This window comes from Tachyglossus aculeatus, chromosome 10 (genome assembly GCF_015852505.1).
Source record: "Tachyglossus aculeatus isolate mTacAcu1 chromosome 10, mTacAcu1.pri, whole genome shotgun sequence".
NCBI classification, from domain to species: domain Eukaryota; kingdom Metazoa; phylum Chordata; class Mammalia; order Monotremata; family Tachyglossidae; genus Tachyglossus; species Tachyglossus aculeatus.
The window spans coordinates 34,380,872-34,407,969 of NC_052075.1; the positions used below are offsets into that span (position 1 = coordinate 34,380,872).

At 41.9% G+C, this 27,098-nt stretch overlaps 2 non-coding genes across 2 annotated transcripts; both read left to right on the plus strand.

The window, feature by feature from the left end:
* The first annotated feature begins 13,617 nt into the window (after window positions 1-13,617).
* Window positions 13,618-13,755, plus strand: LOC119933771. The gene has a single exon (XR_005452645.1). It is a non-coding gene; the product is annotated as a small nucleolar RNA SNORA7 (small nucleolar RNA).
* Window positions 13,756-26,560: 12,805 nt separating this feature from the next.
* On the plus strand, window positions 26,561-26,698 carry LOC119933805. Its single transcript, XR_005452676.1, has one exon. It is a non-coding gene; the product is annotated as a small nucleolar RNA SNORA7 (small nucleolar RNA).
* The last annotated feature ends 400 nt before the right edge of the window (window positions 26,699-27,098 follow it).

Here is a 27,098-nt window from a genome sequence, read left to right on the forward strand (position 1 = left end):
TTTGCTTTGAGCCTGCCAACTTCCAGCTTTGAGGGGTTCCCCTCATCTTGATTCAGAGAGATTGGATGAAAAACAAATCTGTGCTCTCTCTCTGTCCCCATCCATCATGCCTTTATAAACTTCCACTGAGACCCTTCTCAGCCTGCACCTTTTCCTGACTGAAGCATTCTAACAATTGCAATCCCTTCTCATACAGAGACTGTTCCATCCTCCTTGTGTAATGTTATTATAGGCTTTTCATCTCTGCTGTTTTCTGGCTATGTTCTGTGAGCACACTTTCAGGTAAAGTGAGTAAGGTGAGATCAGATCTCTTGATTACAATTGGATCAGCTTGAGTCTGCCCAACCTCTAAACTGAAAACTCATTGTGGGCAGGGAACACAACCTACTACTTCTGTGCATTGTACCCTTCCAAGAGCTTAGTTCAGTACTCCACACACAGTAAGGGCTCAATAAATTCCACTGTTGATCACTGTGAAGGAGGAGAAAGAGAGTGTGAAGGTGAGAAAGGTGTAAAATCACTACAAATAGCAAGGTGATGCCAGAGGAGTTATAGGTAACTGCAGTTTTTTGTAGTGGTGGATTGTAGAGGCAGGCAATCAACCAATCAATCTGTCAGTGGTATTTGCTGAGTGCTTACTGTGTGCAGACTACTGTATTAGGCACTTGGGAAGGTACAACAGAGCTGGTAGGCATGTTCCCAGTCCAGAAGGAGCTTACAGTCTGCAGGGAGACTCATATTAGAATATATTACAGATAGGCGGCAGGGGCAAATATGAATTGTGTACATGCAGAGGGAGCAGAAGAAAAAAAAATACACATTCACCAGGCAGCAGCCAGAGTATGGCTAAAATGAATCACTGAATGTATGACTAAATAAAAGGAGTATGTGAATCAATGTTTACATAAGTGCCTAAAGTGCTTGCTGGAAAGATCTAACCAGGAGCGAAGGGTATCAGTTGGGTTCTTCATCTTCCTCTAAGCCATAAGGTCCATGTGGGCAGGGAGCATGTCTTCCAGTTCCATTATATTGTACTCTCCCAGGTGCTTAGTACAGTGCTTTGTACCCAGTAAGAACTCAATAAATGTGATTAACTGATTGACTCTTCTTCCTGGAAGAGGTGGGTTTAAAAGAGGACATGAAAAACTAACCTAAGAAACCAATCCAGCTGGAGCATTCACAAGCACAGATATCTCATTTTCCTGGATTTGGGGCAAACAAAGAGGTAGATGTTCTATCCAGTTTCTCTTGCCTCGACATTGGTGATGTGAGCAGGGAGACACTGCCCTTGAGAATAACATGTGTTTGCTCATCCATGCCAAATTGGAATAATGAGCTTGATGTAAAGCTCAGAAATGTTTCCTGATTTTCCAACAAAATGTTAAACAGCTACATAATGGTGCACCCATCAAATTATCATAGCCTTCAAAAATTATTTTGGCAGGGAGCAGAGAGTGGGAAAGCTTTGAATTAAAGTGAATATAGATCATTTAATTGTATTCAATCAAATTTATCAAGCACTTAGTGTGTAATGCACTGTACTGTGCATGTAAGCACATCACCCAGAACCTTGTAATCATCATCACCATCATCATCATTATGATAAATGTGGTATTTGTTAAGCACTTACTGTGTCAGCACTTTACTAAGCACTGGGGTAGATACAAGATAATCAGGTTCCACATGGGGCTCACTGTCTAAGTTGGAGGGAGAACAGGTATTGAATCCCTATTTTGCAGGTGAGAAAACTGAGGCACAGAGAGGTTAAATAAGTTGCCCAAGGTCACACAGTAAATAAGTGGCAGAGCCGGGATGAGAACTCTCTTGGAGAATGCTATGGCTAGATGTTGAGCTGAATGGTAGGCACTTAAAATAAAAATGTATTATGACATTGTGAGCAGGTGAAAATCTGAATAGATGATGAAATGAGCAGTTGGTTGTCCCATATAATATCAGCTCTTAGAACAAGGGCCAGAGAAAACTGTTTGGGGGTTCACTTTGGGAAGGCATTAACCACACCTTGATTTGGGTTTGAAAACTCTGGGTGTCCAGTCATCTCTGCTACTGGTACAGGGAATGGAATTTGCCTTCTCTGGTTCCTGCTAATGGTAGTCAGAAAATGCTGCAGTATGTTGTGTGTGTGGCTAGTTATGGAATTTATGAAACATCTGTGATGTACTAAACACTTCATAGCTGGGTGGCTACAGGAAGCCACCTACCAGCTGTGTGACTTTGGGCAAATCACTTAACTTCTCTGTGCCTCATTTACCTCATCTGTAAAATGGGGATGAGGACTGTGAGCCCTATGTGGGACAACCTAATTACCTTGTATCTAACCCAGCACTTAGAACAGTGCTTGGCACATAGTAAGTGCTTAACAAATATCATCATCATCATCATCATTAGGCCAGACAGAATCCCTGCCAAGTTACAGTCCAAGACATAGGGAGAGATGTTAGGATGCAAAGGGGCTTTCCACCCACTGAATGGTAGTAGTCATAATAGTATTTATTAAGTGCTTAGTGTGTGCACAACACTACTGTAAGTGCTGAGAAAAAAATCATAGGTGGGAATTAGACACTGTCACTGGCTTGCTGGGGACTCACAATCTAAAAATAAAAAGGAGAGGGGACTGGTGATGGATTCATAAGAAGAGATGGAACAAAACCCTAAGACATCAGAAAGACAAAAACAAAGTTGAGTAGGGTACTCTGGTTATGGGAGCAGAATCCCAGGCTCCTCGTGACTCGGCACCCACGGCCACAACTGCAGCCACAGTAAGCGCTACAGCCTGTCACCTTCCCAGACTTCTCGAGGTGTTGTTTAGGTAATGTGGCTGTTTTTCTCTGTCCTGCTGGTGTGTCAGAAAGCAAGTCATGATGGCAGTTCTCTGGTGATGTGGTGGAGAGCCAGGGTGGGATCTCAGGGAGTCAGCATGAGATCTGCAATGGCAGGGCTACAGGTACCCATATGTTTGTACATATTTATTACTCTATTTTACTTGTACATATGTATTCTATTTATTTATTTTGTTACTATGTTTGGTTTTGTTCTCTGTCTCCCCCTTTTAGGCTGTGAGCCCACTGTTGGGTAGGGACTGTCTCTATATGTTGCCAACTTGTACTTCCCAAGGGCTTAGTACAATGTTCTGAACACAGTAAGCGCTCAATAAATACGATTGATTGATTGATTGAGTCATGCAACTGTCCAGGGGAGAGGGCCAGGGCATGGTCAACAGCAGCTTAAGTCCTCACAGGCAGTCTGTGGGGCCCAGGGCATGCGGGAAGCAGAGTCTAGAGCTGTGATGTTCAATCTTACACAGTCTCTCTGGAAGTCTTCTTGTTAAGTCCCAGAGCATGGTTCTTGGTCAGAGCAGTGACTGATTGTGCTTTTGGCTTGCTGTTTTATCAATCCACTGTCAAGGTAGCCTGAGCCAAATGGGACAAAGCACTCCACTGGTGAGGTTGACTCCGGAGCAGAAACTCAAGGGGATGTAGTTGCATTGCTCATGACTGACCAAATTCCTGAGCTTCCCCAGCCACCTGCTCCTGAGCCCCAGCCCTGTCCCATTCAGGAAACTTGGGGGCTTGGAAGTGAAGAAATAATCCACTGGAGGGAACCAGATGGAAAGAAGATGGTGGACCTGGGGGCAACATGATTACCTTGTATATAGCTCAGTTAGTATGTAACAAATATTGTTTTTTTTTAAAAAAAAGATTCCAGTGGAGACACAGAGTGGGTGGGGAGTGAAGGTGGAGGCCTAAATTGGCTGTGGAATCATTAATTTTAGTGCTACCAGACGGGACAGTAGTTTAGCTGGCTTCCTTATAGCAGTAGCATAATGCAGGAGGGTGGGGCTTCTGATTCCCAGGGGCCTTCTTGAGCCCGAGAGCCAAAGCTTACATCCCATAAGCCCCTGTGGTAATCTGGCCCCAGTTGCAATGAATTCAGACAGATTCTCATTGTTGGAAAAATGTTCCCTAATTCTGTCACTGCGTTATATCCAAAACGTGTGGTTAAAACATGTGTTCTGGCAGAAACAAGTGTAAAGTACTGAGTTGGAATCCATAGGCATGGCATATGTTAAAATGAGGATTTGGAAGAAATCTCTTTTGAAATAGCATAGAAGTTGATGGAATTTAGCCAAACTGAACATTCACAGGTTCAATTTCATCCTGACCCCATTTTCCATCCACCAAGCGCTCTGCCATGATACCCTCCCTGCAGTCTCCTCTTTGTGGCTCAACCTGTAAATCCCCAAATGGGTTGATACCGAACTACCTTGTATCCCTCCCCAGTGCTTAGAACAGTGCTTGGCACATAGTAAGCACTGAAATGCCATTATTATTATTATTATTATTATTATTATTATTGCTATTGTTATTGTTATCATTATTGTTTAAGAAAAGCACCAGGAGTAGTTGGACGAATCCTTGGTCAGCAGGGCCAAGGTTCTGGTTTGACCCCTTTGCTGGTGGACTTTGCTGGGCTGAAAAATAAATGGCATGTGAAGGAAAAGGGACATCTAGAAGATCATTTAACAAAATCATAATTGTTAAATTTTTTTCACACTGAATTCCTTTTCCAAACTTCCTCCTTCATACAGCAGAGTTCAGGAAAGATCCTGGAGGGATAATCAGCAGAAAATAAATGTTATGCTACCTGTTGTTTGTAGTGGCCTGTAGGTAATCAGTGTGTGGCAATTTGTACCCATCCTTGATATGTACTATTCGGTATTTGTATAATTTATTTCTTCATGCATATTTCATTATTATTAATCATCATAAATAAGTTGCATCTTTTAATGACACTGGGTTGAAGAAATAGACTATGTCAGTGTGTGACAGTGCTGCGCAGACATCATTAGCGGGATTTATTATTTTTGAAAAAGCAAGTTAAAAGACTCAGCTCAGTAGTCAAAAGTGCAATTGAGGTTTTATTGTGCAAAAATCTCAAATAGGAACAGGTCTTCTGAAACTGTTTAACATACATGTAATTCAAACAACCTTCTTTACAAGGTCTTCAGTGCATTCATCCCACTATGCAAAGTTCTTTGCATAAGTTATCCCTTTCAAGCTTCATAGTTTAAGCACAACATGAATACCTTTGCCATAGGAACTAACTGAAGCAGCAAACTCTCAGCTTAGTATCTTTCCTCCCACTAACAAGCTTCTCAAAGGGGATTCTTTTTGTTCCTGTCTGAAGAAATCAGTGGTTTTCAATACACCTGGAACTGATTAATTCTGGGTGAGGCCTTAAAGTAGTAGTTCACATTTCACTTTGGTTGGGAAAGAAACCTAATATAAGAGGGATTTAAAAACACAGGTAGCGCCTATTCCATATTTCTGGTCAGCTAAGTATTCTATAGGAGCCACTTGTTTTCTTTGGCAAAGAAATCACACTCTCCAGTCCAGGAAGCTTCACCGTGTCATATGAATATTTCATTTTCCCCCAATGTAACTCCTTCAAATGGGAAAACATGAAAAGACCACAATGCTCCATAGGGGCTGAACAATAGAAGCCTGTCTTCCCCCAAATCTGACCAATGCTTCCCAGTGATTGGGGAGTGTAACAGCCAAAAGGTAGAGGCATTCACCAAATAATGCCCCAAGAACAAAATAGGCCACTCCCCAAGGTGGTCAGACCCAGCAGGATTCCTAGAAAATAGCTGGCTCATGCCGGCAGTGGAGACTGCAGTGGCTACTAAGGGGATGGCCTCCTGGGCCTAGGTTCATTCATTCAATCATATTTACTCAGTGCTTACTGTGTGCAAAGCACTGTACTAAGTGCTTAGGACAGCACAACAATAAATAGACACATTCCCTGACCACAACAAGCTTACATCTAGAAGCTGTGCTGCCATCACTTCAGCCATAAATGGGTTCTGGGTACAAAAATCTGGCATATGCTTCATAGTGTGCCACACCTCTGTCAACTCATTTGTTGCACTCTGTCCAAGAGGAAATATGATTGACAGCAATAAGAGAATGAGAATGACACGGCCCAAACCACCATCCCTATGATGATCATAATAATGAGTCTTGTTAAGCACTTACTATGTGCCAAACACTGTACTGTGTTCTGGAGTAGGTACAAGATAATCAGGTTGAACACAGTCTTTATCCTCATGAGGTTCAATAGTTAATCAGTTGTAGTTACTGAGCACTTAATGTGTGCAGAACACTGTACTAAGTACTGGAGAGAAAACAGTATAACTAAGTTGGTGGACACATTCCCTGCCCAGTGTAAGCTTACCACCTAAAGATGGATACAGATATCAATATAAATAAATAAAATAAATTATGGACATATGTAATGTGGGCTGAGAGAGGGGACTGTCTTGGACTGTGTCCAAGTGGATTACCTTGTCTCTACCCTAGAGCTTAGAACAGTGCCTGGCACATAAGTACTGAACCAATACCACACAAAAAAATTAATAAATCTGATCCTTACCCTCAGGAGTTTTCAGTCTTGTGGGTTGCCTCTCACTCCTCTAGTAATACTAGAAGTATTTTGGGGATGCCCACTCGGTGTAATGCACCCAGTACTAAATGTTTAGGAAGTGAAAAACAAGCAAGTGACATTCTAAGCTAACTCCTATGCAAGTAGGCAGATAAGTCCTCACACTCGGCTTCAAGGCTCTCCATCACCTCGCTCCCACCTACCTTCTCTCCCTTCTCTCCTTCTACAGTCCAGCCCGCACCCTCCACTCCTCTGCTGCTAATCTTCTCACCGTGCCTCGTTCTCGCCTGTCCCGCCGTCGACCCCCAGCCCACGTCATCCCCCTGGCCTGGAATGCCCTCCCTCCGCAAATCCGCCAAGCTAGCTCTCTTCCTCCCTTCAAAGCCCTACTGAGAGCTCACCTCCTCCAGGAGGCCTTAACAGGCTGAGTGCCCTCCTTCCTCTCCCCCTCCTCCCCTCCGCATCCCCTCCACCTTACCTCCTTCCCCTCCCCACAGTACCTGTATATATGTATATGTTTGTACGTATTTATTACTCTATTTTATTTGTACATATTTTTTCTATTTATTTTATTTGGTTAATATGTTTTGTTTTGTTCTCTGTCTCCCCCTTCTAGACTGTGAGCCCACTGTTGGTTAGGGACCGTCTCTATATGTTGCCAACTTGTACTTCCCAAGCACTTAGTACAGCGCTCTGCACACAGTAAGCACTCAATAAATACAATTGAATGAATGAATAAGGATATTTGTGTGTGTGTGTGTGTGTGTGTGTGTTCAATATGTGTGTTCAATACAATTTCACATATCCACCCTGGGGTTTTCATGATTTAAGACTGTCCAAATTGTTTCACAAAAAGTATTTTAATTTTTATAGCTTACAGTTGAGACAAGAATGCCTGGTGGATGTGCTCTACCACTTTTCAATCAATTTTTTCTGCTACTGAGAGGAGTTTCTAATTGCTACTTTGTGTTTTTTCCTAGCGATGAATATAGAAAAATCTCCTAGATAAAACCTCAAGAGTCTCTAACTCTTTTCATTTAAAATCATGGTCGAAATACCAAATAATCATGACAAAACTAATGCTATTAGGTGCATCTCTTTTCTTCTCTCTCACTAGTACAAGGCGGAAATATCAATGGGCTCCTTTCCATTGGGGGGGGTGGGAATAAGACAGAAGCTGGTTTCCTTCCCTCCTTCCTTCCCGGTTGTACTATCCCGAGGGCATTGCACTACATAGGGCCTCAAAAAACTACCATTACTATTATACTGCTGGTGTTGTATTTTTTCCATGCCAGTGTATCTCTTGGATTAATTCCAGCCCATTGATTGTGACAGATGCTTAGCCTAGCGGAAAAAGCAAGGACCTGGGAGCCAGAGGACCTGTGTTCTAATTCTGGTTCCACCACTTACCTGTGGTGTGACTTTGGGCAAGTCACTTAATTTCTCTGTGCCTCAGTTCTTTTATCTTCAAACTGGGCCTTCAAAACCTATTCTCTGTCCTGCTTAGACTGTGGGCCCCTTGTGGGACCTGATTATCTTGTGTTTACCCTAGTTGTTTAATATTGTTTGGCATATTCATTCATTCAATCATATTTATTGAGCACTTACTTTGTGCAGAGCACTGTACTAAGTGCTTGGGAAGTACAAATAGGCAACATATAGAAATGGTCCCTACCCAACAAAGGGCTCACAGTCTAGAAGGGGGAGACAGACAACAAAACAAAACAAGTAGACAGGTGTCAATACCATCAGAATAAATAGAATATAATAAGCATTTAACCAATATTATTATTACTAGTGAATTCCAAATGACAAATGTGGAAAACATCACTTAATTCATGCACTCAGTAAAATTTATTGAACACCTACTGTGTGCAGAGGACTGAACTGAACCACTGAGAAAGACCAGTTTAAGCTCCTTGTGGGCAGAGATCCTGTCTACCTACTCTACTAAATTGCCTTCTCCCAAGTGCTTAGTACACTGCTCTGCACACAGTAAATACTTAATAGATAATAATAATAATAATAATTATGGTCTTTGAGCACTTACTATGTGCCAGGCACTGTACTAAGCACTGAGGTGGATACAAATAAATCGGGTTGGACACTGTCCCTGTCCCATGTGGGGGTCATGGTCTCAATACCCATTTTACAGAAGTAACTGAGACACAGAGAAGTAAAGTGACTAGCCCAAGGTCACACAGCAGACAAGTGGCAGAGCCAGAATTAGAACCCATGACCTTCTGACTCCAGGCCTGTGCTCTGATGATGGTATTTGTTAAGCGCTTACGCCAACAGTATTAATTGAGGAAGAGGATCCAGACATAATTTCTACCCACAAATCTAGAAGCAGGAGAAAAAATATGAACACAATTTTGGAAAGTATGGAATGAATTAATAAAAATTGAAAGAATAAGAAATGGAGTTCATAAAATAATATCCAAGTGTCGAAGCTGTCTGAATAAGTACTAAACAGTTCAGCAAACAATCCTGTAATAATCAGTGTCTATATCAATAGAATTTATGGATCACCTAATGTGTGCAAAGCATTATATTAGGTCCTTCATTCAAACAGATTCTTTTTTTATATATTGTGAAAGATTTAGTGAGACCTAACAGTGACTGTTTATCTCTTTCAAAGATGTGCTGAAGAATTAAGATAACTATTCGGCTAAGCTAATCAAATATCCATAGTTTTACTTTATATATCTGGCTAATTCTGTTGGAAGCTGGTGTTTTACCTGAATTACCTGCTTATTTACCTTAATTTTTCTTTTATTTGTCCACTGAAAAAGGTGGGGGTCAGGAGAAAGGTCAAGTCAATTATGTTTGCAGTTCAGAAGATAGAGCACATTTACCTTCAACATCATCATAAGTATATACAAAGTGTCTTCCCTAGTGCCTACTGTCCAAGATAATAATAATAATAATAATAATGGCATTTATTAAGCTCTTACTATGTGCAAAGCACTGTTCTAAGCGCTGGGAAGGTTACAAGGTGATCAGGTTGTCCCACGTGGGGCTCACAGTCTTAGTCCCCATTTTACATCCTAGATGTCATCCTATCCCCAAGGAAGATAGGAGAGACTGTAGACTGTGAGCTCGTCTCTAGACTGTACCCAAAAATGAAGACATGGATGTCTTCATATATGGTCACTCCTTGGCATTTTCTTTCCTTCTTGCATGAAAATGAAATTTGTAGCCCTGAAATGCAACTTCCAACTGAAAATTTAAATGCCAATTTGATAGACATGTCAAATATACTGTCCCAATAGCGAATGCTTTCTAGCAATGCTGTAAATGCTGAAAATATCAGGGATAAGTGAACAGAATTCTAGATTGTGCTTCCCAAATTATTTTGGATACAGGAGCTAGACACGCTGTGTAATTTAAATTTCCCTCAAGAAACAGCAAAACTTTTCATTGTTCCCACTTTCTAGGCAGGAGGGAGGCCAAACTCGGAAAAATGGGTTAATAATCTAAGCAATTTTGATCTGTGAAAGAAGGGCAAAGACTAGCCCAAATAGAGAGGATGGCCCATTTAAGGAGGACAGGCAGAATCTTATGCTCCAAACCACTGGGATTCCACGGTCTGTGTAGGGCATACTGATAGAGGCCTCCTCCTAACCCCACAACATTTAATGTCCATATCCATGATTTATTTATAATAATGTCTGTCACCCCACTCTAGATTGAAGCTCTTTGTAGGCAGGGAATGTGTCTGTTACATTATTGTGTTGTACTCTCCCAAGTGCTTAGTAAAGTGCCTGCACACAGTAAGCAGTCAACAAATATGATTGATTAGTCTGACTGAACATTCAAGATGGGTCCACGTGAGGTAGGAAACTGAATCAGTATGAATGAGAGGAAGAATCTTTTTCTTCAGAAATGAACAGCGACTGCAAACTAAATCTGGCCTTTGGATCGATCAATCAATCAAATTCTCCATAGCATTTATTGAGCACCTACTGAGAGTTGAACTCTGCACTAAGTGGCTGAGAGAGAACAATAGAAGCAAGACACGTTCCTTCTCCTCTGACCTAGTCTGATCTTTTTAGGTCTGCATTTGGTATTGTGTAGCTGTCATGTGGCTCTCACCTTCCACTTCTATTTCATTGTACTTTCCCAAATGTTTAGTACAGAGCTCTGCACACAGTAAGTGCTCAATAGGTACCACTGATTGGTGAATTCATTGATATGTTCCTGGTGAGTACGTACTAAGAAAAGCAGCTTGAAAATTCCAGGTAATATCTTGATCAGGTATGCTCAAGGCAGACTGCTCCTACCCCATTGGCCCAGCCCCATAAGACACTTCTTCAGTAGCAGGTGAAATGCTTGGGGCTTGGGAGACTGAACTCTATGTGGCCCAAAACTGAGCTAGGACAAATGATTTGTCATCAATCAATCAATCAAACTGGACAACCAAAGCACTGTGGCAACCAAGAAAGCTTGGCACGTGAAGAGAAAATAACAATCCTTGCCCTGTAGCAACAGTAAGCATAGCATCGGAAACAAGAGGACATGATGGAGGGGGGAAAGGCTTAGGATTAGGGAAAACATAGAAGATTGGTAGTAGAGATAGTAGAAATAGTAATAGTAATAAGGATATTTCTGAAGCCTGGAGACAATACTCATATGGGAATCGGACATGGTTCTAGGCAAAGGAACTAATGGAGATTCTCAGGGACAGAGGCAAAAGGAGAGATACTCAGTTAAAACAATTCCTATCCTTTGTGGTTAAGACCCTTCTCCTGGAACAGAGGATTAATTGACGATTAACATCAGGTTTTGAAAAATTTGTATACAGCACATCACACGACACCAGTTTATACATCTATATCAGTTGTATTTACTGAGCACTTACTGTGCACAGAACACTGAACTAAGTTCTTGTGAAAGTGAAATAATTCTATACAATGTATATTACGTAATATAATATATGATATATTTATATAATATAATTGCATATTATAATATATGATTCTCACTGTACCTCGTTCTTGCCTGTCCCGCCGTTGACCCCCAGCCCATGTCCTCCCCCTGGCCTGGAATGCCCTCCCTCTGCACATCCGCCAAGCTAGCTCTCTTTCCTCCCTTCAAAGCCCTATTGAGAGCTCACCTCCTCCAGGAGGCCTTCCCAGCCTGAGCCCCCCCATTCTTCTCCCCCTCCCCATCCCCCTGCCCTACCTCCTTCCCCTCCCCCACAGCACCTGTATATATGTTTGTACAGATTTATTACTCTATTTTACTTGTACATATTTACTATTTTATTTTGTTAATATGTTTTGTTTGTCTCCCCCTTCTAGACTGTGAGCCCACTGTTGGGTAGGGACCTTCTCTATATGTTGCCAACTTGTACTTCCCAAGCACTTAGTACAGTGCTCTGCACACAGTAAGTGATCAATAAATACGATTGATTGAATGAATGAATGAATGAATTTATTTATATTGATGCCTGTTTACTTGATCTGATGTCTGTCTCCCCACACTCTACACTGTAAGCCCATTGTGGGCAGAGATTGTTGCTATTTATTGTCGAATTGTATTTTCCAAGCGCTTAATACAGTGTTCAGCACACAGTAAGCGCTCAATGAATACGATTGAATGAAAGCATGAATGAATGCAATATCACAACAGAATAAATCTTTATAGTCTACGTACAATGTATAGATAGATCTACAACTCAAACCCATTAGAAACTTCCATCTACAATAAGCAGTAATTGCCATATGGAAGAACTTTGCACCTTTTCAAGAATAGATACTTGGTGATCCTAACTTGAAGTAAAATTCTAAAGAACCTAGGGAGAAAATGAGCTTCAGGAAGACAACGGGGAATTCATTCTTCAGCTAAATCAGAGCTGTGAGACGCCCAGGCTTCCAAAGCATTCTTTTTATAGTGAGATTCCGGCTAATAATTATAGTAATTGTGGTATTAGTTAAGTGCTTTCTATGTACCACACACTGAACAAAGGCTGGGATAGAGGTGAGGGGCCGGCAGGCCGACCGCAAAGGGAGGGCGGGGTCATGGCCACGGTAACGCTTTGGTCCTCACTCTGGGCCAGACACTGCTCAGCCCCAGGGCCCATTCAAGGTAGTCATATCAGAAGCAGAGTGGCTCAGTGGAAAGAGCCTGAGCTTTGGAGTCAGAGGTCATGGGTTCAAATCCCAGTTCTGCCAATTGTCAGCTGTGTGACTTTGGGCAAGCCGCTTCTCTGGGCCTCAGTTCCCTCATCTTTAAAATGGGAATTAATACTGTGAACCCCATGTGGGACAACCTGATCACCTTGTAACCTCCCCAGCACTTAGAACAGTGCTTTGCACATAGTAAGCACTTAATAAATGCCATTATTATTATTATTATTATTGTGTAAGAAAATCAGGTCAGACACAGTCCCTGTCACAAAGGGGCCACAGGCTAAGTAGATGGGAGAACAGGTACTGAATCCCCATTTCATTCAGTTGTATTTATTGAGCACCTACTGTGTGCAAAGCACTGTATTAAGTGCTACTAACCCCATTTTTCACTTGAAGAAAGTAAGGTATGTAGAAGCAGTTTGGCTTAATAGAAAGAGCACAGGCCTGGGAGTCAGTGGGCCTGGTTTCTGTCCCTGGCTCTGCCGCATGTGTGACCTTGGGAAATCATTTATCTCTCCTATACCTCAATTACCCCATCTGTAAAATGGAGATTAAACCTTACTTCCTCCTACTTAGACTGTGAGCCCTATGTGAGACAGGAACTGTGTCCAATCTGGTTAGCTTGTATCTACTTGTTTCTGCTTGGCACATAGTAAGTGCTTAACAAGTACCATAATTATTATTTATTCATTCATTCAATTGTATTCATTGAGCACTTACTATGTACAAAGCACTGTACTAAGTGCTTGGGAGAGTACAGTGCAACAGCAAACAGGCACATTCCCTGCCCGCAATGAGCTAGAACAGACCTCGGCACATAGTAAGCGCTTAACAAATTCCATCATTATTGTTATTATTATTGTTAAGTGACTTCTCCATAGTCGCACAGCAAGCAAGTGACAGGGCTGGGATTAAAACCCAGGCCCTTTTATTCCCAGACCCATGCTCTTCAGTAGGCTGTTCTGCTTCTGTGGACTATGTATGATCTACTGTTTTATTGTTCAGTATATCATCTACACCCCTCTCAGGGTCACACCTGGAGAGTTTCCAGTATTGTACCAGACTCGGCTAGGGGAGGGTTAGTCGAGCAGAGGCCTACCCATTCCATTCCTAGCTTGGGCAGTAGCTAGCGAGTGGAAGGCAATCTGCTACAAGTCAAAACTCACACATGCTGGGCAGCAGCGACATTGGAGAGAGTGGAGGGTGGAGACTGGAGTTAACCATGTGGGAGGCAGCAGTGGTAAACCACTTCCGTATTTTTACCAAGAAAACCCTATGGATATACTACCAGAATGATTGCAGATGAAGAGCGGGGCATTCTGGGAGAGATGTGTCCGTGGTGTCTCTATGGGTCGGAAACAAGTCTGCGGCATAAGATAAGACAATATCATCTGCAATACTTCACCACTAATACTGTAAATCATCATTCTCCCACACCCAGAGATGGAGGGTCTGGAGGAGGGGGAAACTAGGGAATAGAAAGTCACTTGTTCTGGAGTACCCACTCCCAAAGGGAAAGGTCGTACTTATGATGTCAATCACTTGCCTAATGATAATGATAGTAATGATTGTATTTTTTAAGTGCTTACTATGTGCCAAGCACTGTTCTAAGCACTGGGGTAGATACAAGGTAATGAGGTTGTCCCACAGTATTCATCCCCATTTTCCAGATGAGATAACTGAGGCACAGAGAAGATGGAATAAATGGAACAAAGCCAGTCACGGGGGTAAATTTGGGAAGAGAAAGTAAAGACTCCAGAAGATCCAAGGCAGAATTTTTTCCATCTGGAGGGAGCAAGGAAATATTTGCAGAGATGGCTAGCAGGTTCTGTACTGGTAATCACATTCGCCTCATATGCAAAAGGTCGCCGGTTCAAAACTGGACGGAATCGCTTTTCTTTCAACATTTACTACAGTGCTTGGCACATAGTAAGCTCTTAACAAATACCATAATTATCATTATCATTCTGCTTGAGGTCTGAACCCAGCTGGGTCCAACAAACTAAGATGTTTGTTAATCAGTCAACACCCCAGGACCATTGCAGGAAAGTAAAAGAGTACTGTGGGAGAAGGGGATTGCCCCTTTAAAAGGTCATCAGCTCTAGGATGAGGCATTTTGAATCAGTATTGGTTTGAAAATTTTGTTACTTAAATGTTCTGCTGTATTGATTACTATTATGCTGAATGCTAAGGCTAATTAGATCTTTTATGAATACTTTGCATTGACTAAGACATGATCTTGTTAACTACCTAATGAATTAAAAAAACAATTATGCTCCATAACGCCTGTCCTGGAGTAGAGTGTGCATGACTCACATCCATCAGAGATAAGTGTCAGTAATAGTAATAACTGTGGTATTTAAGTGCTTACTATGTACTGAGCATTATAGTAAGCACTGAAGTAGATACAAGATAATTAGGTCAGACACCATCCCTGACCACAGGGCATTCACCGTCTAAGGGAGAAGGAGAACAGATATTTAATCTCTATTTTATAAATAATGAAACGAGCTCAGAGAAGTTAAGCGACTGGCCCAAGGTCACACTGCAGGCAAGTGACAGAGCTGGGATTTGAACCCAGGTCTGCTGACTTCCCAGGTCTGTGCTCTTTCCACATGGACACATCAGAGTGGGGAAAACAAAGATTCTTCTCTGAGCCCCCAGCAACCAGCCACCTGGCCTGGCTAGCTAGACCCCAGATGCTGGATCCATTTTCTAAGAAGAAATCCTGATAGATACATGATAGTGGCAGCGCTTTAAGATGCACAGTCTGGTAAACTCCTAACATAATTTCTAACTTTAGCAGAGAAGAAACAAGGAAGTAGGACCCTGGTGATACCTCTGGGCAGTGTCTTCGTGAATTACTGGGCAAGGATAAGGCTGAAGTGACGCCTAGAATCGTCACACATCTAAAAAGTTTTATATTGGTTTCCTTCTTGCTATAACATCTCTAATAGTTTTCTGATGTATTCTATTTTCCTTCAGCATGGAGGTTAGTTTCCAAATGAAATCTTCTAGAGAAAGCTTACACTATAGAAAACGTGCCTTGACCATTACCACAGGCAGGCATACAATCATTTTTTCGAACATGGCATTGCGTTCTATCCAGACAGGTGATGAAAGAACATCCCCTAATTCCTAACATTGCTCTTTCCAAAGCATGTAGTAATACGATGCATTACGGAGGAGCTGGGTGTATTTTCATTATTGCTATTGATTACCATAATTCTATCACATTCCCTTTTAGTTATTAAAAGTTATATAAAAGTGATGTCATACATACTTTGTCCTGGATTTTTTTGGTCTTGTCCCATCACCTTAACAGGTGTAATAGGGACAATTCACTGAAAAAGAATAAAACAAATTAAACATTCTCTAAGTAATGCCTCTGGGACCCAACTATAGTAATTGTTAGATATTTCTTCTCCCAGGCCTGGTAATGGTCCTCAGGCATAAACAATCAGAGATATCTACCTAATTTTGTTTTGCAGTTGAGATTATAGATAAATATTTAATATCATGAATGACCATTTTTTAGATGGAAGATTTTTTTTCTTCCTTGTTGAGGAGTCAGTCCTGACATTTCAGATTGCTTTCCAGCCACGTCAAACACATTTAGCATCATTATTTAGTGCAACTAAAATATGACTGAGGTAGTCATTTAAATTGGTAAAATCATGGCTCAATCAGCCTGTAAATATCAAATTTACTGCCAGCTGTTCTTAAATTTGATTTGGTGCTGTCAACTCCTTACAGATCCAAAGAGCTGACTGTATTTTTATTTTGGGGGGCATTATTTTCTTGGTCACCTTTATTTTCAACATTAATCAATCAATGGTATTTATTGAGCACTTACTGTGTGCAGAGCACTATACTAAACACCTGGGAGAGTTACACGGAGTTGGTACACACATTCCCTGCCCACACTGAGCTTACGGATACAATCCTCTCCATCTTTGAGCTCCTACCTAGGTTTAAATAAGTATGAAAACCAGGAGATTCTGAGCCCATGTCTGATACATTAGTTTGCCAGCATGGGTTGACTTCTGAGCACATAATCATTTTAGTCTCATGCGGGGAAGTGTCAAACATTTTGTGACGGAAACTTATGTTGCCTTTGGAAAAGTTTAATGGACAGTCTTCCCTCGGTCAAACATTCATCATTTCTGAATTTGTATTGTTGCCAAAGACCCAAGCTTTCTATCTCAGTCACTAGCTACAATAAACATATTTCTCACAGAGATTTTATCAATGTCAGATCACGGATACAAAATTCCTCAGGCAGAAAATAATCTTCAGGTGGTTGAGGGGGCTGTTTGCATGCATATAAACAGAGAGAAGATTGAGTTTTTCCCTTGGCAGAGGAGCAGAACCGAATGTGAGAGCTGAGGTTGATAGTAGCCTTACTTTTCAAATACCTTTATAATCAAAGCTTCCATGAGTCAAAGAATGTGACGTTATTTTTAGTGCTGTGAAGGGAAGTGTTATTTGTCCATAGGACCTATTATAAAAGTAAAGTTGCATACTTCACATTAGGGGTGATAGAGGGGTTTCTTCTTTTGATGAGGGAACGACAATAATAATTATGGTATTTGCTAAGCTCTTATGTGCCAAGCACTGTTCTCAGTGCTGGGGTAGATACAGGCAAATCAGAGTGGACACTGTCCCTGCCCTTCATGGGGCTCACAGGCTAAGTAGGAGGGAGAAAAGGTTTTTAATCCCCATTTTACAGATGAGGAAACTGAGGCACATGGAAGTTAAATACCTCATCCAAGGTCACATATCAGGCAATTGGCAGAGCCGGGATTAAGACCTATGTCCTCTGACTCCCAGGGCTGTGCTCTTTCCACTAGGCCACGCTGCTTCTCATGTTCATGCTTTTTTAGATCTTTTAGAGCTCAAATTGCAGTAAGAGAAATTCGGCTTGGATTTGAGAAAGAATCGATTGACACTTGAATGTGGCTAGATGTGCCACAGCTCTGAGTACCTTAGCACTTGAGGACAGCTGTTCATCCTAGACCAGAAGGTATTAAGGTGCTAGGGGAAGGTGGCATCTTCAGATATCAGCTGTCATGCAGCCTCCAAAGCCAATCAGGGGCCAATCAATCAATCAATCAATCGTATTTATTGAGCGCTTACTGTGTGCAGTGCACTGTACTAAGCGCTTGGGAAGTACAAGTTGGCAACACATAGAGACAGTCCCTACCCAACAGCGGGCTCACAGTCTAGAAAAGGAAACACATAGCATAGATCTGCCATTGAATTTTCACAGGGGAAACCAGCTGTAAAGTTGGCATCTTGTCCTGAATTGCAAGAAAAAATTACTAGTTATTAATTCCCTTTGAGTTAGGTACAAAGGAAGCATGACAGCAATATCTGTTAAGCAGCAGTCATTATTTGCTCTGATTCCTTTGAATTTATTTAAATGTCTGTTGTCATCCCTGGGCAGACAATAACATGAGCCCATTTTTGTGTCGGACGAGTGATTCATCTAGGACAGATTTTGACTCTGAAAGTGGCACTTCAAATTTAACATGTCCAAAACAGACCTTCTTATTTTTCCTTCCAAATCCTGCCCCACCCCCTGACTTTTTCATCATTGTGGACATCATCACCACCTTCCCCTTCTCACAAGCTAGTGTAATTCTCAACTCATCTCTCTTTCAACCCACATACTTGAACTGTCACCAAATCCTGTCAGTACAACCTTCACAATATCACTGAATTCTGTCCTTTCCTCTCCAGATAAACTTCAACCATGTTAATCCAAGCACTTATCCTATCCCACTTTGATTACTGCATCAGCCTCCTTGCTGTTCTCCCAGCCACCTGTCTCTCCCCACTCCAGTCCTTACGTCACTCTGCTGTCCGGATTATTTTTCTAAAATAAAGTTCAGTCCTTGTTTCCCGACACCTCAAGAACCTCCAGTGGTTGCCCATCCACCTCTACATCAAACAGAATCTCTTCACCATTGGCTTTTAAGCACTTGATCACCTAGCCCCCTTCTACCTCAACTCACTACTCTCCTACTGTGACCCAGCCTGCAGACACTGTACCTCTATCTTGTCTATCTCCCCACTGATCTGCCTCTGGCCCAGAATGCCTTCCCTCTTTGCATCCAATCAATCAATCACATTTATTGAACACTTTCTGTGTGCAGAGTAATATATTTCAAGAGCTCTTGAGATAATACAATTTTTTAAATTTTTATTTATTAATTTGGTATTTGTTAAGCATTTACTATTTGTCTAGCACTGTTCTTGGCTCTTGGATGGATACAAGTTAATCAGGTCAGGCACAGTATAACAGAGTTGGTACTGTCTACAACGAGTTTACAGTCTAGAGGGGAAGACAGGAGCTGATATAAATTAATCAGCGTGACACAGAGAGAGTTGAAGAAGAGGAAATAAGGGCTTAGTCAGAAGGCCTCTTGGAGGAGATGGGCCTTCAAAATTTTTTTGAAGGTTGGGAGAGAGATAGTCTGTGGAATATGGAGAGGGAGGGTGTTCCCAGCCAGAGGCACGATATGGAAGAGAGGTTTTCCTCTCTTTCCCCTTAAGCAATCCAATATATCATGTTGATTCGCATATTTGTCCAAACTCCTCTGGAGCCTACTGATATGTTTGACTGGCACAAACTCTTCTGGGGGCAGGGGAAGTAGAAATAGCATTGACTGATTGTACAACTTCCAGTAGCAATGCAATACCTAAGTTTAACTTCTTTCTGAGTGAAGAAGCCTTTCCCTCTGTTGGTTTTGTGCTTGCCACCCTCATGATCTAATGTCCTAGTGATGTGGAAATTGGAGAGCAATTGGTGAACCTGCCCACCCCTTTGTGATTTTTTTTCCAACTTCAATCCTGTTCTTCATTAACCAGCAGTTTATGAAGCATAGAGAAGCAGCATGACCTAATGAAAAGAGCATGGGCCTACGAGTCAGAGGACCTGGATTCTAATGTGGCTCTACCACTTGTTTGCTGTGTGACCTTGTGTAAGCAAATTTAGCTTTTCTGAGTCTCAGCTTCCTCAACTGCAAAATGGGGGCTCAATGCCTGTTCACCCACCTACTGAGATTGTGAGCCTTTTGTGGAACCTGATGATCTTTTATCTAGCCCAGTGCTTAGTACAGTGTTTGGCAAATAGTGTCAAACAAATACTTATTACTAATATTATTTTTAGGAGAGACTGAAAGGTTAAGACTCTTTAGACTGGAAAGATGTAGGTTTATCATCTTTGTTCTCCATCTCTATGCAACTCTCAGCTCTATTATGTCCCTTCTCAGATGTAGCTACCAAACCTCAGGCAATATTCCAGGTATGGGTGAAAGATGACTTTTTATGGCGGCAAAACTCTCTATCTTCTCTTCTCTCTTCCTCTTTAGAATTTGGAAAACCAAATTCTTACAGTCCCATCCTGGAAGGAAATAAGCAGAGGAGAAATCTGAAAAAGAAAAAAAAATAATCTCCCCCAAGTGGTACAGCAGGACTTTGATCTTCTGGATTATTAACACAGCTGGTGGAGGAGAGAGGTGATGACTCCCAGCTGGAGGTAGGATCAAGCCCAGATGGGGTGTCAATGAAAATTAAAAGGAGAAATATTGCAGCAGCTCCAGGAAGGGAAATGGATTCCTTGGGCAGCCCACAGGGCTCCCAATTTTGATTGATCTAGGACAAGCTCCAAAATTGCTTTCCTTTTGGTTTTGGAGATATGTCTGCTGTGAAAAACAAAGACTAAAAGGAGGACCAGGGTGCTCTTTGCTGGGTGCTTTTTGTTGAGTTCCTCAGATTTATCAAGGATCATTTCACTCAAAAAAATATGCAGCCTTTATATTTATTACTAGCTGTGATAACCCAGGTGACATAACTTGTGTATGCATGACTATACACATGCTGTTACATTCCAAATCTCCCAACTGGAAAGCAACATGGCCTAGTGGAAAGAGCATGGGCCTGGGAGTCAGAGGACCTGAGTTCTAATCCCACGCCACCACTTGTCTTTTTTGTGACTTTGAGCAAGTCATTTAACATCTCTGTGTCTCATTTACCTCATCTGTAAAATAGGGATTAATACTGTAAGGCCTATAAGAGAAATGGACTGTGTCCCATCTGGTTATTCGCATCTACCCCAGCACTCAGTACAGTGCCTGGGACATAGTAGGCACTTAACAAATGTCATTAAAAAAACCCAGAAACAACAAAAAACCAACAAACTTACAAACCAGAAACTCTTGGAAGTGACTCTCCTCCAGGTCTGACACCGGAGGATTGCAACATAATCCATGTGGTATTTGACATGGGTAGAGGAACCAGGGAAAATTTCAAGGAGCATGGGTCAGTGGAAAGAGTCCGGGCTTGGGAGTCAGAGGTCATGGGTTCTAATCCCGGCTCTGCCACTTGTCAGCTGTGTGACTTTGGGCAAGTCAGTTAAATTCTCTGTGCCTCAGTTCCCTCATCTGTAAAATGGTGATTAAGACTGTGAGCCCCACGTGGGACAACCTGATCATCTTGTATCTTCCCCAGCCTAAGAACAGTGCTTTGCACATAGTAAGCGTTTAACAAATGCCATTATTATTATTATTATTATTATTATTATTCAAGTTTGCTTTGGCCATTCTCAAACTGACACATTCTCAAACTGACACATACAGGAATTTAGTTTGAATTAAAGAGAGTTTGGTGTCCTGATATTTTTCGTTCTCAGGACATATTTTCTCCACATGGTTTGTATTGTGGGATTAGTCCTTTCTTTGAGATCTGAGAACTGCAGGTGGCAGGTGGGGCGATATTCATGGTCTCTGATGAGTAGTGTGGTCCACAATTTGGTGGTTGTTACCCAGGAAGTAGGACTCTTGGTCAAAATCAGAGATGTGAATATCTTCTATAAAAGGATTTTAGCCAACTTATATTGATGTCTGTCTCCCCCGCTCTAAATTGTGAGTTCGTTTGTGCAGGTATTCTCTCTTTATTGCTGTATTGTACTTTACCAAGTGCTTAATACAGTGTTCTGCATACAGTAAGCACTCAATAAATATGATTGAATGAGCAAATGAATAAAGCAACTGCTCTTACCCAGTTGGTGAAAGGATCAATTAAACCACAGTTTTTGTGGTGGACTGCCACCCACTCAGCTAGCACTTTCTGAGGGGTTGGCTTGAGACATGGAGATCATCCATTGTGCATGGAGCTGATTTCATTTCTAAGGCTAGTGGAAAGACCATTCCCAAGGGCAGGTCAATTAATAAATCAGTGGTATTTATTGAGTGCTTACTTTGTGTAGAGCACTCTACTAAGCACTTGGGAAATCAGTCAATCATATTTATTGAAAGTTTACTGTGTGCAGAGCATTGTACTGTTTGACAGTGTACAATACAACAGACATATTCCCTGCCAACAATGAGTTTACAGTCTAGAGGGGGAGACAGACATTGATATAAATAAATACATATATTACAGATATGGACATAAGTGCTGTGGGGCTGTCGGAGGGATGAATTAAGGAAGCAAGTCAGGGTGACATGGAAGGGAGTGGGAGAAGAGGAAAGGAGGGCTTCGTCACGGAAGGCCTCTTGGAGATGTGACTTCAGTAAGGCTTTGAAGGAGGGGAGAGTGATTGTTCGTCAGATATAAAGAGGGAAGGCTTTCCAGGCCAGAGGTAGGATGTGGGCGAGAGGTTGGTGGAGAGATAGATGAGATAGAGGTTCATTGATGCACCTTGTGTTACAGTACACAATACAAGAGAGTTGGCAGAAATCAGTCAATCACTGGTATGTATTGAATGCTGTGGGTAGAGCACTGAACTAAGCATTTGGGAAAGCACAATGCAACAACATTGATAGAATTCTCCTTATGTCATAAGGAGAGATAGGTGCTGTTTTCTAATGTGTTTTTTTTTAAAAGATTTCTCTCTCATACTACCATATTCACTAATTTCTCACAATGGTGTGAGTGACTGGTTCCCTGCAGCCATGGAACCTAAGTTCAGCCTCTAGACTGTAATCTTGTTGTGGGCAGGGAATGTATTTGTTTCTGTTGTTATGTTGTACTCTCCCAAGTGCTTACTGCAGTGCTCTGCACCCTGTAATCACTTAATATAACTGATTATCAATCAGTCAGTAATATTTACTGAGTGCAAACTTTGTGCAGAACCTGGCACTAAGTGCATGGTAGAATATATTAGAATTAACAGACATGATCCCTACCCTCAGAAAGCTTACAATCTAATGGAGGAGACAGACACTAAAATACATTCCAGGTAGAGGGAAGCAGAATAGTTTAAAGAATGTATGTAAGTACTGTGGAGGGGAAGGTGTGGGGTGAATGCCCAAGTGTTTTGAGAGTATCTAGAACAACAGTTCAGGTTGAAATGGCTCATGAAGAGTGTGGAATGTGAAAGTCCAAAACTAGGCCTTGAGGGCTGCCTATTTGGCTACACTGTCCTCTAGACTGTAAGCTCGTTGTGGGCAGGGAATGTGTCTATCATAATGTTATATTGTACTCTCCCAAGCAATTAGTAGAGTGCTCTGCATGCAGTTAGTGCTCAATAAATATGATTGACTGATAATTGACTGACTGACTAATCATGTGGTGCTCTGTGGCTTCCCAAATCCCTTTGGAGCATGCCTGAACTTTCATACCATAGACAGGGGTTGGTGGATCATAGCCAGGTGGTAAAGGTTTTCTAGAAAAGCTTATCTTGCCCTTTTCCAAAGATAGGCTCTACCAACACATACACTCACACACACACACACACACATGCGTGCACGCGCGCACACACACACACACACACACGCACACTCTCAATGTGGTCTAGTGAATAGATCATGGGAGTCAGAAGGACTTGGGTTCAATCCTGGCTCTGCCACCTGCCTGTTGTGTGACCTTTGAGCATGTCACTTAATTTCTCTGTGCCTCAGTTACCTCATCTGCAAAATGGGGATGAAAACTGTGATACCCATGTGGGACAGGGACTCTGGTCAACCCAATTTGCTTGTACACACCCCAGAGCTTAGTACAGTGCCTGCACATAGTAAGCGCTTAACAAATACCCACTCTCCTCCTCCCCCTTGTCACCCCCCCACCACACTTCCTCTAGCTTTATATTGAGAAAATACTGTACCAACCAAAAAAATTTGACAGCCCAGTTCTGCATTAGGAGGGCCACCAATGAAACAACATGCAGTTCTTAAATCATTGAGTAAAACAGGGTTCATTTATAATACCCCAACATACACCACCCTCTCTGGGCTTGCTCAGAAAGGAGAATGTCTCCAGACCAGAGCCAGTAGAATAATATATATGGGCAACCCCGAATAAACTTCAAATGAGAAGAACAAAAAGATCAAAAGTGGAAGTTTTTGAGTATTAGGCAAGCTGTCAGATAGGAGGAAGAAAAAGAAGGTGAGGGAAGATAAAGAAAGAAATATCTCTTCTCTAAATAGAAAACTGAATAAAGAGGAATCCAGCCTCTTAAGACTGTATTTGTTATTTCCAGCAGGAAAAAAACCCCAGTATACATACTGTCAGAAAGTGAACAGTGGTAATTAACCCCAAAATTCAACTGTGAATTTCTGAACCTTCAATCAATCAATTTATTGACTACTTATAGTATTCAAAGCACTATATTAAGTGTTTGAAAGAGTAAATCATTGAGAGCAACAAGAGTTGGAAGACACATTCTCTGCCCACAAGAAGCTTACAGCCTGGAAGGTGGAATAAACACAAAAATAAATTATGGGTCTGTACATTAAGTGCTGTGGGCCTGAGGATTGGGTGAATAAAGATTACAAATCCAAGTGCAAGGTGCAACAGAGAAGGGAGGGAGCATCAGGAAGCTCTTTTGAAGGATATGTGATTTTAATAAGGCTTTGACAGTAGGGAGAGTGGTGGTTTGTCATATATGAAGGAGAAGGGAGTTTTAGGCCAGAGGGAAGACATGGGCAAGGCAGTGAAATAGATGAAACCCTGAGGTACAGTGAGTAGGTTGGTGATAGAGGAGCGAAGCAGGTGGGCTGGGAAATCACTGAAGTACAATAAATGGGATGAGCTGATTGATTGCTTAAAGGCCAATGGTAAGGGGTTTGGTGCAGGGGTAGATGAACAACCACTGGAGAGTTTTGCAGATTAGAAACACGTGGGCTGAATGCATTTTAAAAAAAAATTATCTGGGAAACAGAATGAAGTATGGACTGGAGTGGAGAGAGACAGGAGGCAGAGAAGTCAGTGAGGCAGCTGATGCAATAGTCAAGGTGGATAGGATAAGTGGTTTGATCAGTGTGGTAGAGGGCTGATTTTAGCGATGTTGTGAGGGTAGAACTGACAGGATTTAGTGACAGATTGAATATGTGGGTTGAATGAGGGAGATGAGTTGAGGATAACGCTTGGCATATGAGTTTGTGAGAGTTGTCTACAGTGATGGGAAAGACTAGGGGAGTAGAGGGTTTGGCAGGAAAAATGGAGAGTTCTGTTTTGGAGATGTTTAGCTTGAGGTGCAGGTGGGACATCCAAGTAGAGATGTGTTGAAGGAAGGAGGAAATGTGAAACTGCAGCAAAGGGGAGAGATCAGGGCTGGAGAGGAAGATTTGGTAATCATCTGTGTAGAGATGGTAGTTCAAGCTATGGAGGTGAATGATCTCTCCAAGGGAATGGGTGTAGATGGAGATTGGAGCCTTGAGAGACTCCCACAGTGCACCATCCCTGTGTACTGTGAAATTTTGATATTAAGAAAGATTTGTGTAGGTCTTGCTTTACCCCTTGGATAGCAAGAGGTATCCTTGTAGCAGTGGCAACATTAAGCAAGTTAATGTTAACACAAGTTAACACCCCATATCCCTAAAGATATACCACTGATACCACTTACTAGCTCACCAAAAACCAGAAAAGGCATGTGGAACGGGACAGGGAAGCCACTGTTTCTGAGATGTAGTCAGTGATTTTGAAATGCTGTCATAGGAATGATAGTTGTTAATTTAGATTCCAAATACTCAAGGGCAATGAATATCTTTCAGTACTGAGAGTATACACTTGTAGATATGGCTAGGATCCTTATTAATAATAATAGTAATAGTTGTGGTATTTGGTAAGCAATGTACTAAACACTGGATACAAGCAAATTGGGTTGGACTCAGTCCCTGTCCCAAGTGGGACACACAGTCTCAATTCCCATCTTACAGAGGAGGTTACTGAGACACAGAGAAGCAAAGTGACCTGCCCAAGGCCACACAGCAGACAAGTGGCAGAGCGAGATTTGAACTATGATCTTCTGACTCCCAGGCTCGTGCTCTATCCACCATGGCAAGCTGCTTCCCTAAATACAATCCTTCAGATTGGAAACCAAATGTTAAACATCCTCTCAATGAATGACTAAATCCTGGACTGATTTCTGGCCCTCTGCCCGAGAGTGAAGAGTGTTTACTTCTGCAAGTGTTTGACACTATCCTGGTATCCAGACTCTTCCCCTTCCCAAACCCCATGCGCCACCTAATCAACTGCAGGAATGGAGCTCTCAGGCTTCAAAATGAAATAGGAAAATGAATTTAGCAGATAGTGTAATATTTTCCCATACTACTTTACTTCTTGAGCCAGCATTCTATCATGTTTTCCTCTTCCACAGCTCTATCACCACTATATCGTGGTTGGTATCAACTCCATCCTTGCATCAGTACCCTCTGGGCATCTGCTTTACACATATTTCTGTACTAGAAATAGTGCCAGAATCAGGAACACTCTCAGAACCCACATCAGCAGCCATACCTGTATCAGGACCAGTGTCAATACTGGTACTAGTATTGGTAGTCAGTCTGTCAATCCTATTTATGGAGCACTTACTTTATGTAAAGCACTGTAATGTAACAATAAATGGACACATTCCCTGCCCACAATTAGCTTACAGTCTAGAGGGGGAGACAGACATTAATATAAATAAATTACAGATATGTACATACCTATTATCAGTATCAGTACCAGTTCCCCTCTCAGGGTCACACCTGGAGTGTTTCCAGTACTCTACCAGTCTCAGCTACTGGAGGGAGAGTCAAGCAGAGGCCTATCCATTCCAATCCTAGCTTGGGCAGTGGCTAGTGAGTGGAAGGCAATCTGCTACGGGTCAAAACTCACTCAAGCGGGACAGCAGCGGCATGGGAGAGAGTGGAGGGTGGAGACTTGAGTTTACTGCGTGGAAGGCGGCAATGGTAAAACTCTTCTGTATTTACCAAGAAAACTCTATGGATACACTACCACAGCGATTGCAGATAGACAGCGGGGCATTCTGGGGGAGATGTGACCGAGGTGTTGCTACAGGTCGGAAACATCTCAACAGCATAAGAAAAGACCAGTACCAGTATCAATAACTGTCCATTGCATCAGTGTCAGTATCAACAAATTACTATTATTATCACTTTTATTAAGCATTTACTTTGTGTCAAGCACTGTTTAAAGTGCTGGGGAAGATACAAGTTAATCAGGTAGGCCACAATCACTGTTCCTCATGGGGCTTACAGACTAAGT